Below are 13,598 nucleotides of genomic sequence, written 5' to 3' on the forward strand. Positions count from 1 at the left end.
TCCGTAGCTCATGGTTCTTCTCCTTTCCACTCCGCTTTCCCTTCCTTGAACCCCCCTCCCTTCTTCTTACCTCCTGGATTCGAGTTCTAGCGAACTTACTTTGCCTCCCGGATTCCTGGATTCGGCCTCCTGGAAAACTGAACGCATTCTGGATTCGGCAGAGACACGGGCCGCCTTCTTCAAAACCCATTCCATCCGAAAGAAGGCAGCATCCAAGGACGCCGTTAAAGAACGGATTGCGGTGAGAAAGGGGGAACTCCTTGACACTAGGAGCCCAACATAGAAACCACAAAAGGAAACGTTCAAGTGTAATTTTAGAAAATCAGAAATCAATCTGATTTAACTATGAAGGTATCTACAAAGATTAGATGCATTCATCAACTGAGAATCATCTCATGACAATTTTTATTCTGCAACAAGTTAATAATTAATTGATAAATTCTTGGGACGGTTTTCAAGTTACATCATGTCAACAGTTTCTTACATTGTCAACATTTTCAAGAAATAACATTGTACTTCCTCATGATTTAATATCTCATTTTTCTTTTTTTTTATTAACTTTTTTTAATGTTCAGGCATACAAATACAGGCAAATAAAAATCTTGAAAATACAGCTTACACAAATGGAGAAAGTTGTACGACGCAGCACCAAAAATCAGGCATACTAAACAAAAAAGTACAAATGTAACATTCAGTAAGGGCGTTCTCTACGGTCTTGTCTGTGATCTCCCCTGGAATCCATTTTGTTTGGTCCAATCCACCTCGGTCACCACCGCGATCGCCACATCTCCCTCAAAATCTACCTCGGTCTCCACCTCTGCCTCTAAAGCCACCTCAGTCACAACCACCTCTACCACCACCTCGCCGATCTTCAAACCTACCACCCATGTGTGGTCCTCCTGGTCCTCCTGGTCCATCAGGTTTGGATGTCTTGCACTGGTTGCACTCATTTCGCCAAGAAAAGTTAATATTTTCACATTTTGGGTTGGGACACTTCAAGTCGCCAGCTCTTTGCTGTCCCCCTTCACCACTGGAAAAGCCGCCACCGCCGCCACCACCACCTCCTCCTGAACCACCGCAAAATCCACCACGTCCCATTGGTCCCCTGTGTCCTCGGCTACCTCTTCCATTGCCACCACCTCTGTTGTTGAAGTCAGCCTTCCTGGTTGCAAACAAAAGCTTTATTGGATTGCCAGAGCACTCCTTTCCATCAAACCAATCAATGGCAGCCTTTGCAGAAGGAGGATCATCAAATGACACTGTAGCTTTGCCTTTAAGTTTCCCCGTCTCCCAATCAGTATAAAGATTAATCAAAGGCAGTCCAGTCTTCTTGTTGATCTTAATTATTCCGATTTGCGTGAAGTAGTCGGCAACGGATTCAATGGTAACACTTTCTCCAAGACCTTGCACAAAGATGGTGTTGTTGTCAGAGTTGTCTTGCTCAACACCACCAAGAACATATCTGAACCACTCTGTTCTCGGGGACCTCCTCCACCAAATGTATTGAAACCAGCTCGTTCACCACCACTCTTGCCTCCTCGACCTCTGCCCACACTAGGGGCTCCCCGGGGACCGCGTCTTCCTCCTCTGTCGAATCCACCGCCTCGGCCTCCAAATCCACTGCCAACGCCTCGACCATCTTGACCACCATAACCATCTGGGTCTTGGCCACCATACCCTCCACTGCCACTGCTGCTTCCACTACCGCCTCCACCGCCCATTGGAGAACTGTCCTGGCCATAGCTGCCACCCCCACCACTGCCATTCTGTCCTTGTTGTCCATAACTTTGGGGGGCATTATAGTTTTGCTGTTGGCCATAAGTACTCTGATGCATCCCACCTCCATTGCTACAGTGCATAGTCTGCTGCCCCTCAGGGCTACAGTAATTATAGAAATACTTAATATTTCATTTTAAATAATTGAAAGATCATACAAAATAACACACTACAACAATACATATACAAAATCAACCATGTGTGGTTAAAAAAGTGTGCAAGTGCTCTAACAAAACACCATCCTACTTAATCAAATAATCCAGGGTCGATGCGAAGGAGTAATTTTCTAAATGCCAGCCTAGATTATCATAGCAGAAAAAAGCATTTCGGCAAACTGAATTATATCACCTTCCGCAGGACCAAGCGCCCCTGGTAAGTAAATAAATAATGAAAACCATTAGAAAATAGGAGCCCAATGCCTGTTTGATTATGTATTTATGTATTGCTTTAGTTACGTGCTATCATGTCACTGAGATGGCAATCAGGGCAGAGATATAATCCTTATTACAGTGACTGTATCAGATATAGTCTCAGTGATGCCAACGCCTATGGGAAAGGGGGAGTTTTTGGCCCCCAGGCCTGGGAAAATTAGGGGGTGGCAAACTATGGCCCATGGATTACAGGGACTGAGAAGCAGCTGGGAATACTCCTTACCCATGTCTTTGTTTTCTGTGGCTGGAAACTGCAGTGGTTATTTTCAGGCAAGTGCAGACAAAGCAAGGGTATCAGCTGTGTGAGGGTGAGCCATTAGCAAGTCAGGTTGCCGTTCCCACCGGCGGTCACACCCTGATAACTCAAGCAGAGCAAGATTATAAAGTAATCACGAAAGAGCTTTTTTGGTACTTATAACATGGTATTCCAACTTCTCTTAAGAAAGAGACTAAATTACAAATAAGGCTCTCAGTTTTATGGTATTTATTTTTTCAACATTGCTGAGGTTACAAATCATTAGCTTTTACAAAACAGTTCTACTATAGCAAGGGGAATAAAGCGAATCGGGTACTAGCACATAAACTAAAAATGGTACACAGTAGGAATAATATCCTGAGATTGATAGGGGTTGATGACAAGGCCCTATACACAGATGCGGATAAAATCGGGGAACTGGTGAGATATCATAAAGCAAGAATGACCAGGCAGCCCACACCCCTAGCCAATCTACCAGAGTACCTGCAACCAACCCAACCTCAAAACTAAGCCCAACTAGCGCCCCTGGAATTACCTATTACAAGGGAAGAAACTGTTGAAGCCATCAAATCCCTCAAGAACACAGAGCCGGGCTGTTATGCTTGAGCTAAAACATGGCGTTGATGCGCAGTGCATTCTGGGAGCGCTCGGAGCCATGATGGATATTTACTTCATGCCGCAGTGAAAAGCTGCACTCATTTTGCTGAGAGCTAGATTCACGATGCTGAAGAAAACATGCTTTCCAAACCTGGTATGCAGTCAAGGACATTCTGCTGGGAAAGCTAACTTTGTTATGTCTTGTTATGAGCTATGGGACTGTTTTCCGTGGTGCTTGTTTTTTAGAGGAGGGAGGCACTTTGCTCCTTGAGGTTACTGTCGGTTGACCCAGCTGTCAACCAACTGCTGCTCATCAATGCGCAAGTGCGTTGCCAGAAGGTTCGAGAAATTGCAACCCCTTTTTGAAAAGTGCATATACGCGGAACCCCAGAGCGGTCAAGTGAGACTTCAGCCGGAGGGGGGACGCTTCCGTCCGGCATACCTGTGGGCTGTTGTGCTCTCGGCCTGGCTGTTATCGGGGTCTTCCAGCCGCTTCTGGCGAGATGAGGAATCCAGTTACGCTCACAGTGATGTATTTTCTTTTGAATTCTCTGTTTCTTCTGTGATTTATTTCTATGTTATCACTGGTTGCTTCTAAGCTTTGAATAAAAAGCCGTATAAGTGTTCATTATTTTCTAAGAGTGTGTGGTTGCAAGTTATTGCGTCTTCCTGCGTTCAAAGTATTGGCTCCGTAATTGCACTGGTGATTTATGACTGTCCGTGCACTCTGAGCGAGCAATACACGGGCCCGGACAGCTTATCCACAAAATGTTATAAAAGCTTTGCCAAGCATACTGGCCCCTCACCTATCAGCCCTGTTTAACTCCTTATTGGTATCCGGATCAGTTACAAAATCAATGGCAGAGTCGATCATAGTCCTACTCCATATGGAAGGGAAAGACCCCAAGCAAGCTGCATCTTATCGGCCGATAACCCTAATGAATAACGACGGGAAAATCTTTACAAAGATCCTGGCAGGTAGGCTGGGGGCGACTCTTCCGAGCATGATAGAATGGGACCAAACAGGATTTATACCGTAGAGGGAGACTCATGACAACATTAGGCGCACAATAGACCTCATCGAGAGTGCGCAAAAGAGGGGTGTGGGTATGGCAGTCATATCACTAGACGCACACAAAGCCTTCGGCCGGGTGGACTGGGTGTACATTCAGAAGGTGTTGAAGCACTTCGGCTTTGGCCCCAATTTCACAAAATGGGTGATGGCCAATTATCAGAAGCCCACCACGCAGCTGCGGGTTAATGGCACCAGATCGAAAGCAATAATCATAACTAGGGGAACTCGGCAGGGGTGCCCCCTCTCGCCTCTGATTTTCGCTTTGTCCATGGAACCCTTCGCGGCTAGAATCAGGCAAAATCCGAGGATAAAGGAGCTCACCGTGGGAGACCATGAATATAAAATTGCTCTATACGCGGACGACGTCCTGATTACCGCAACTGACCTGGCCGCTTCCCCTGTGGGCGGAAATTGAAGATTTCAGGGTGGTCTCCGGGTTCAGGGTTAACCTAGACAAATCCTCAGCACTAGCAATTAATCTAGCCAAGCAGCAAAGCGCTAGCCTCAGCCCCCTGATGCCAATCCCCTTGGCCAAAGGAGCAATCAGGAATCTCGGGGTACAGATCATCGAAGACCAGTCAAGCCTGTATCTAAACAACTTCCCGCAGCTGCTCAGCGGATTTCGCCAAGATCTAAAGCGCTGGAAGAACCAGGAAATATCCTGGTTTGGGCAGATTACAGCTATAAAAATTAATCTAATCCCCAGGTGGTTGTATCACTGCACAGCGCTTCCAGTCCACATCCCAAATACCAATCTGATCTCCCTGCAGAGGAAAATACAAGAATTTGTCTGGGGGGGAGAAAGCCACGAATAGCAAGGAAAATCATGGTCCGTGCGAGGGCCCAAGGGGGGGTTGGGAGTCCCCGATGTGACCAGGTATGCCCACGCAGCGCAACTCTCCCATGCATATACTTCGGCCCAAGTGGAGGATCAACTGAGGTGGAAACAGTTGGAGGAGGCCTGGTGCATGGTTCCCTTGCTGGACCTCCCGCACCTACCAAACATAAAACCTCAGACAAATGGGGGCCCTCTGACAGCAACAAGCACAACCATCCGCAGCTGGAAAACTGCAGCACGGAAATGGGGCATTGGAGGTACACTAGGCCCACTCACGCTCATCTGGAACAACCCACACTTCTCGCCAGGGAATCCACCACTGGGCTTTGAACCTTGGGAGGAAGGGGGACTATCGAAAATTATGGATTTCTTGGAGGGTGGATCCCCCATAATGTTCGAAAGATGCAAAGAAATGTTTGGGGTGGGTGAACGGGAAAGGTTCTATTATGCCCAGATCCAGCACTGGTTGTCCCACAGGTGAGTCAGGGAGAAAGGCGCTAGAGACTTAACAGAGTTGGAACTATCTCTAGCATCCCCGGCTACAAAAGGAAGAACCTCAGCCCTCTATCGACTCCTGGACAGAACAGACTCCACTAAAAAAGAAAGATACATGCTTGAATGGGAGAAAGACATGGGACGGGAAATAGACATAGAGGACCGGGGGAAAATCTGGACCAGACTACATAAGAGCACGCAATGCATCACAAACAGGGGGAGGGGGCTATAAACTCTGCTACAGATATTACGTAACTCCAGACCAAATAAACAAGGCCAACCCTGAAATTCCTGCGAACTGTTGGTGCGGCTGTCCCGTCCGAGGTACCCTATTCCACGTGGTCTGGTCCTGCCCGAAAGCAGAAGGATACTGGAGAGACGTGACGGAACACATCAAAGCAATCACCTGGCTATCCATCCCCTGTGACCCTGGAATAATTCTCTTGGGCGAAACAGGAGGAGGGCATCTCCCGCAAAAATCACGATGGCACGGCTTGGGAAAAATGCAGACGATACCTCGGCCGCATTATGGCTGTCCAAATGTTGGGAGATTGCCGTAGAGGAAAAGATCACAGCAATTCGCTCGGGGCTCCTGAACAATGCCCTAAATGTGTGGGCGCCATTTATGGACTATGCAGAAAAGTTCCCAGCTCTTACCAGAAGACCCCCCCTAACAAGATGGTTACAAGGCAGGGAGAACCATTAAATCAAAGAGCTGGGGAGCAGTACTTAGAGCACGCGCGGCATCCTAAGGCGGGGGAAAAGGCATAGACACAGAGAAATTGGAACAGTATCATCTCCAGTGAAATAGCTCTAGCCGGCGCCGTAAAATGTATTGTCATTATCATTGAATATCACATTGTTGATGTTGTTGTGCATTCTCACAAAAATGTAATAAAATGTCTTATGAGAAAAAAAAGAAAAAAACATTGCTGAGGTTATTAATCCATATTTATTTTGTTGTCATTTTACCTTTATTTATCCACATTTATATTGGCTCTGTGAAGCTAGTGCTTTTCTGCATTTATTCAAATAAAAAACGTAGCACTTTAATTTCTGTAATGGGAAACTCAGTATAAAAACAAACAGATGTTCCTTGTGCTGATATGGCAAACATTACTGTAGCCCTTTAAATAAGTTCAATGAGAAATCAATCTTTTTTTAGACTCAACGTTGTAGTGTATTGTATTGTTTTGTAATGTTTTTGGGAGGAAGCATAGCTCAGGGGCAACGCATTTGTACTGGCCGCAAGACAATGCAGCGTAATTTAGGTTTGAATCCTGATCCTGTGCTTTAAATCACTTGTTGGTATTAAGCGTGTTATAAAATAATAATAATAATAATAATAATAATAATAATAATAATAATAATAATAATTGTCTTTTATGTAGCACCTTTTACAATTATTATAGTTTCAAAGCACTGGTAGGGGGGAAGTTTCCAGTGGACTGATTTCCAGAGTGTTGGAAATCAAGGAGTAGGATTAGATTGCATATGTGCAATTGGCTCTGATAAGTCTTAGCAGACTTAGCGGGCTGGCCAGGCACTGGCAGAAGCAACCCACGAAGATCAGGCAGGTGGATGGGGGCTGAGAGAGCCCAGGAGATGGCATGCGTGCTAGAGACTCGCTATGTGTCTAACATGCCTGAATTTATCAGGGGTCTTTGCTGAATACTGATGTCAGGGTGTTGAGGCACAGTCTGGTGTAAGTAGGCCTAAAAAACCTTAAGTGTCAAGCTAGCCTCAATTTTGTTATAGGTAATAGCTGCATTCTACTATGAGTGGAAGGATAGCCGTGCCTGCGGCAGAATGTCCACCGAGGTGGTGCATTTATACGTACCAAGAGCACAGATGGAGCTTATCTTTCATGTTGCTGTGTCACCCGATGGTCTGTGGAAAAAAAGACCAGCTACCCTCATAGACTCTTCAAGGCATCATGAGTTGGGGGCTATCCTTCGGTCTTCTTAGCGCAATAGACTGGCTGACCAAGTATATCTACTAGACTGTTACCATAGGATTTAGGATCGCAGGGTTCTCTAGGCACCACTGATAGGCTACATTTATATTATTACTAGATATCTTCCTGGTTCTATGTATGCTCCTATGTATGCTCCTAACAGCCATCTACTAACTGTGATATCAGGATACCAAGGCTGAGTTAGCATGTTTAAATGTAATGGAGGGATTACCAGCATAGATCTGGGGCGTAAAAGCGGATAAACGCATGGGCGCAGCACAAATGGCCATTCTCAGATCATGTTAATGTGCACACTGGCCATACGGGTGCCAGCCTAAGTTCTTCAAGAGAAGTGAGCCTACTAAAACTACTGTTTCTTCTAATGCAAGCATGTGCTAAACTTCACAATCCTTCAAGAGTAAGACATTTCCTCTAATGATCCATCTTAGTGTAACTCATTGCTTCTCTTTCATAGATAGGTATACCACACTTCCTACCTCAGTATCCTACCTAAGTGTAGCAAAATTCCAATCCCTCCCAAACTTAGTGAGTTAGTTTGCACAGCGATTAGCCTGCAAGGTATAATTGAAATCCGAAGTAGCTAAGCCAGACACTGGAATGTCTACATTTTTCCACTTTTGTCAAATAAATACTGAAAGGAGTGATTTCTGTATATGTGTAAAAAATCAGTAAAAACGGGAAACTGGGAGCCTGAGTTAAAAAGTAAAGCATATTTCTAAAACTTAAAACTTCCAGTTCATGTAGCTTACTGTATATGTTTATTTGTTTGGTCCGGTTTGTTTTCACAACATACATAGCAATAAGATGCATTGCTGTTTGGAATACTGAGTGGATGATGGTATCAATCATGCATATTAAAGACATATCAAGTTGGGCTTTTGTGCTGCTTTGTGAGTCCTGGCTTTTAGGCTCACCTACGATTGCACTCTGGTATGTGTAGTCCTCTGTTTTATATCGGGGAAAATAAAACTGCAAATACAATACAAGAATTCTGAATGACATGAGCTACAAAACCAGAATTGACAAGCACCCATCCTTCACCCAGCACACACATTTGCAAACTGTGCAACCAGAAAACCAGGGCTCAAAGCTAGGCTTTCCCATTTGACCATTGTGTGATCCTGGATACATCGCTCTACCTATGTGCATCGTATTTGTTCTTTGCTGCCAAAACTGGGATCTTCTAAAAGTGATTCTGTGAAGTGTGAACTACATAAAAAGCCTTGCTCATGCATGGTTTAATGGACTATGGTGTTTGCACCATTCATACAATGCACATCACGGCATGAATTGTATCTTAGTTTGATAATTGTTCATGGCACCATCACTTGTGAGCCATGGTAGGATCTGAACAGAAAAGATAAATACGTTCAGTGCTGCAATGTTTGGTTGGCCAGGGGGCTTGCCTAGGACTTAACTCTGTATTGAGTCTGTCTGACAAAATTACTTCTGCTCTGCAGTAGTACAAGGGTGAGTAGTGGCTAACCCCCTACTCAGCCCCCACACTTCTACAAACAAACAGTGATCCCATTCATAATGGTTAAACAGCCACAGTTAAGAGATATACCTCCTTTGCCTTTTGTGGTAATATAAACTAAAAAAGTGATGGGGGAAGATTCTTAATTAACCCGAACCACTGGCATTGCTTTGGGCAGCCTTCCACACCACCGTTTTTAGCCCATCTGCGCCATTGCAAAAGGGGTCCAGCAATATACGAATCGGTCAGGTACTGCCACCAATGGGAGCAGCCCTGCCCGAACTGCTAGGACAGGTCCCCTCTACACAGAAACACAATCAACCTCAGAAATGTTTCGGCCTTGTTGGGCCTCATCAGTGAGGTGCAGCTTGGTTCCCTATGGCGCAGCAAGCAAAGGACCCACGTCTGGGCATACCCTCTCTCCCTTAGGGAGACAAACTAAAGCCAAAAAAGTGATGGGTGGAAGGTATTTTTAAAAAAAAACATGTTTTATTAGGTCATTACAAACTTTTAAAAAAGAGCAAAGGAAGAAATCAAAATCTCCAGAGAGGCGAAAAATAAAGAACCATAATTAACAAATAAAATGTCATCAGAATAAGTCCATTCTTAGTTGGTAAACATTAATTTCCTATCTTAACATTTAGTCATTAGTTTGCTCCTTTATCTTTCATACAGCATCACATTTCAGTGCCTTTATCGTCAGGTTTTTTTGCCAATTCTCTCAAGTATGTGGTATGGGCAAACAGTCATTGATTGTTTGCTCCTTCGTGCATTAGTCTCCACACCTTCTCCGTTGTTTGGCCGGACTTTATACCGTTCACTTTTTCCAGGCGAGTTGTTCGTAGTTGTTGTAAATTTGAGCAAATCAGGACCGAATGTTTTAGAGTTTCTTCCTCCTTTGCACAAAAACGACACATCTTTTCGTTTCCATCCGTATTCGTCCAGAAATGTATGACTTCTTTGGTGCGAAACAAGTTTAGGCAGAACATGATATAACCTTTTCTTCTATTGGGCATGGAAATCGCTCCAGATATTTTGGGAGCTTATCAAGCGCCCTTGCTTCCTGTGGGGCATCTTTCATGCACCTATAATTCACCCTCTGATCTGAAGTTTCGCACCAATCTAGTTCCCATAATTTCTTCTTTACTTTATTTGGGTTTTGCAGGAGGGTCTCAGCGTATGTTTCCAGTTGTCTAAGCAGATTTTCGCAGTTTGCCTTCCACTGAGTAAATATAGAATCCGTTGATATTTGATCTGCAATACTTAGGATTTTGAATGGGGGTAATTCATCAACGCCTAAAATGTTCCTGTACAGGGTTAAGGTGTTCCACTGTACTCTGGCATTGATTGACAGTAGACCCAATTCATAGCATAGACAAACAACTGGTGCTCCTCTAGGGAGTTGGAGAATCTTAGACCAGTAGAAGTTCTCACACCATGTCCATGTGTTGAAGGAACAACCTAGCATTGTTTCTACACCGAATATCAGTACTGGGATGGCTTTAGCTCTGTAGAATTCTATTACCGGTTTTAGGCTGAATTTGCAGTACTTACGATTTATTGCCACTGCTTGAGCTCCCAGCATCTTACATTTCCTCTTTATTTTCAGTACCATTGGGTCATCCGTTATATTCGCGTTTATGGTTGCGCCTAGGTATTGCACTTGTTTTATGCACGTAATGGGTATTCCTCCAATTGTCAATTTGTACTTTGGTGCCATCTGTTTTTTTTACACCTTGTAGTACCGAAATCTCGTTTTTTTGAGCGTTTATCACCAAGCCGTTTTTGTCCGTGTAACCTTTCAGTGCAGTCAATTTTCTTTGTAGCCCGATTGGTGTTTGATCTAGTATTACCATATCGTCAGCATACATCATGTGTCCCAGGTCTTGGCTATTTACCTTCAGGGGAAAGGATCTGACTTCATTCAGGTTGTGTTTGGCGTCAGCTGTAAATAGGTTGAATAAGGTTGCTCCTAATGGGCAGCCATGCTTTACCCCCCTTTCAGTTTTTATTGGAGTAGATAGGGTACCTTCATCGTTCAGCCTGATTTTGATGGTCGTTTCAGAATATTGTTCTTGTATTGTCCTCAGCAGGTGAGTCGGGCAATTCATTTCCATCATCTTAGCCCAGAGCAACTGACGATCCACGCTGTCAAAGGCGTATGCCAAGTCAACGAATGTCATGTAAACTTTTGTCCTGTTCTTTATAGCTTCCATCCTTAGCAGATTGAGCAGTAGAAGGTTTAGCGAGCGACCAACTCCTTTGACAAAGCCTGTTTGCCGAATGTCGAACTTTTCGGTTTTCTTGATCCACGTGTCGAGTTGTTTAAGTAGTTGGGTGGTGAATACCTTTCCAATAACATCGAGCAGTGTCAAAGGTTGAAAGTTTTTAGGTTCTGCTCGGTCACCTTTTTTAAACACAGGCACAACCACTGCGGTCTTCCAGGACTTTGGCACTATCATTTACGATTGAATGTTCGAGAAAAGATTGTAGCAAAAATCCGCCCAAGCTTCCGGGTGCTGCTTTAGTAGTATATTTGTGAGACCGTTCGGCCCGGGGGCTCTTGAGGAGCTGAGAGTTTTCAGGTTTCTCATAATGTCCTCTTTGGTGATATTGAGGAGCCACTCAACCAAGTCAGCTACTTTCTCATCCGGTGTTGGTTTCTGTTTTTTGAAGAGTTCAGTGAAATGATCTATCCACTTTTGTTCGGTCAGAGAGCTCAAGAGGAGCGCTCGTTGGGGTACTTCTATGTTATTTGTTATGGGCCAAAATCTGCTCACTTCTCTTGAAGCTATCAAGCTTAGCATGTTTTCACCACCTTGTTGCCAAATTTAGTGTTTATGAGAGGCTAGCCAAGCTCTGTATGATTTCTTGCTTTTATTTTTTCCCAAACATCGACATTTTGGTCTTTCTTTAAGACTCTAATCTTTTTACGTAACTCTCGTTTTCTTTGCACTATTTTCTCATCGTAGGTGTACTGATGTATAAATGTAATTTTTTTGTTTGCGATTTTGGTGTTCAATGTGCTTCTCGAGCAAGGCACCATAATCAATCTGCTCATAAATTGCGCAAAATCTTGCATTTACGAGTGGTTTTGTCATTTTGTTGATTTGTCGCTCGTCTAGCCGGACCCCGTTTCTCCCTGTGCCGATTTTTATTGGGTTTTTCCATCTCTCCAGGTTCTCCGTTTGTGCCATCTTTAGGGTCACTGTAAGCAGTTTGTGGTCGCTTTGCGACATCGATTTTACTTTTAATGTGGTCACTGCACTCAATATGTTCACTGAGGCATAGAAGTAGTCCAAGATTGACCTGCTATTACTTATCTCCCAGGTATAATTTGCGGGGATATCGCCAGACATGTTTCCGTTTAGTAACATCATATTACGTGTCGTAATCTCCTCTGACCAGGCAGTGTTAATTTGGTAATGGTTGTTTTTTAGCTTTACTGTTTTGTTCATGGCTGTTTGATCTTTTGAAAGACAGTCCAAGTTCAAATCGCCACATAGGATAATTGCTGCATTTTCTTCCTCCTCGTTGATTTGGTAAATTATATCACATATCAAGTCAAGGAAATCAGATTCGTCCAAGGCTTTATGCTGTCAATAGATATTGTTTATATGGAGTTTGCTAGGTGGTTTGTCACCATTGGTTATAGTTATCAATGATACCTGGACGTAAGGGGACAGGTTTCTCGAAGAAATTAACTTTTTGTTTTTCCCTGTTTATATTAGTGTTAATAGTCCCGCCTTTGGTCTACCTTTGCGTTGTTTTATTGCTGGATTGTGGGCTAGATCATAGTTTCCCGCACAGGGTCGAGTGTACACCCATGTCTCTTGTAGACAAATTATGTCTGGTCTAAGAGTTCTTTTGGTTGTGTATAGTATAGATGAAAAAATCCTTGAGTGTTCCAAGATCCCAGTGTTAGAGCTTCATTTTGTGGTCCGTTCTGGCATTAACTCTTTGAATTGCAATTTAAAGTTTCAGTTAACCAGTTCCACCTCGCCATTTCCGCCTTTACATGTTTTTCAGTATCACACGCAGCCATCTCTTCACCTGGTTTTACTGGTTGGATAATTGTTATTTTGATATCCTCTTTTCGGCCACTTTCACTTGTGTTGTGTTTGGATGTTTGATCCCTTGTATTATTTGTTCTAGTAACGGTTGTCTTTCTCGTACTTCTAGCCTCTGTCCAATCCTCATTGGAAGTGTAATCTTGGCTTTTTCTTGTAATAAATCCTTTTACGCTTTGGAGGTGTTTCTTCTAATTTTCCATTGGCGATGACTTTTCATCCGTTGTCTCCCAGACATCAAAACCTAGTGAGTTTAGGTCAAATGTGTTGTTCAAGACCAAATCACTCACTATCCTTGAGTGTATGTATAGTATCACACGGTCCATTATACCTTCTTTTAGAAACTCAACTGTTTTTATGTCTTCTGTGTCGATAGAACGAAGTTGGGGTGTATGTTTAAACAACTGCAAGACATTTCGCCTATTTAGGATCAATGTGTCTTTTCCACAGAGAACCCTTAACAACGTCAAGCTGTAATTTGCTCTCGTTTTCATTCTTTTCAGTGGGGTCCTCGTTCTGGATGTTGACAGTTGATTTTGGCCTTGTCTTTTTGCACCCTCTGAACCTCGTTGATTATGGTCTCGTTTTGGATTATTTGAGCCTTC

At 43.7% G+C, this 13,598-nt stretch overlaps 1 pseudogene; it reads right to left on the reverse strand.

Annotated features, from left to right (window-relative positions):
* Positions 1 to 571: 571 nt before the first annotated feature.
* On the reverse strand, positions 572 to 1,835 carry LOC138515309 (RNA-binding protein FUS pseudogene; annotated as a pseudogene).
* Positions 1,836 to 13,598: the final 11,763 nt, after the last annotated feature.

The sequence above is a fragment of the Ambystoma mexicanum genome, chromosome 6q, assembly GCF_040938575.1.
Source record: "Ambystoma mexicanum isolate Mex_15411 chromosome 6q, UKY_AmexF1_1, whole genome shotgun sequence".
NCBI classification, from domain to species: domain Eukaryota; kingdom Metazoa; phylum Chordata; class Amphibia; order Caudata; family Ambystomatidae; genus Ambystoma; species Ambystoma mexicanum.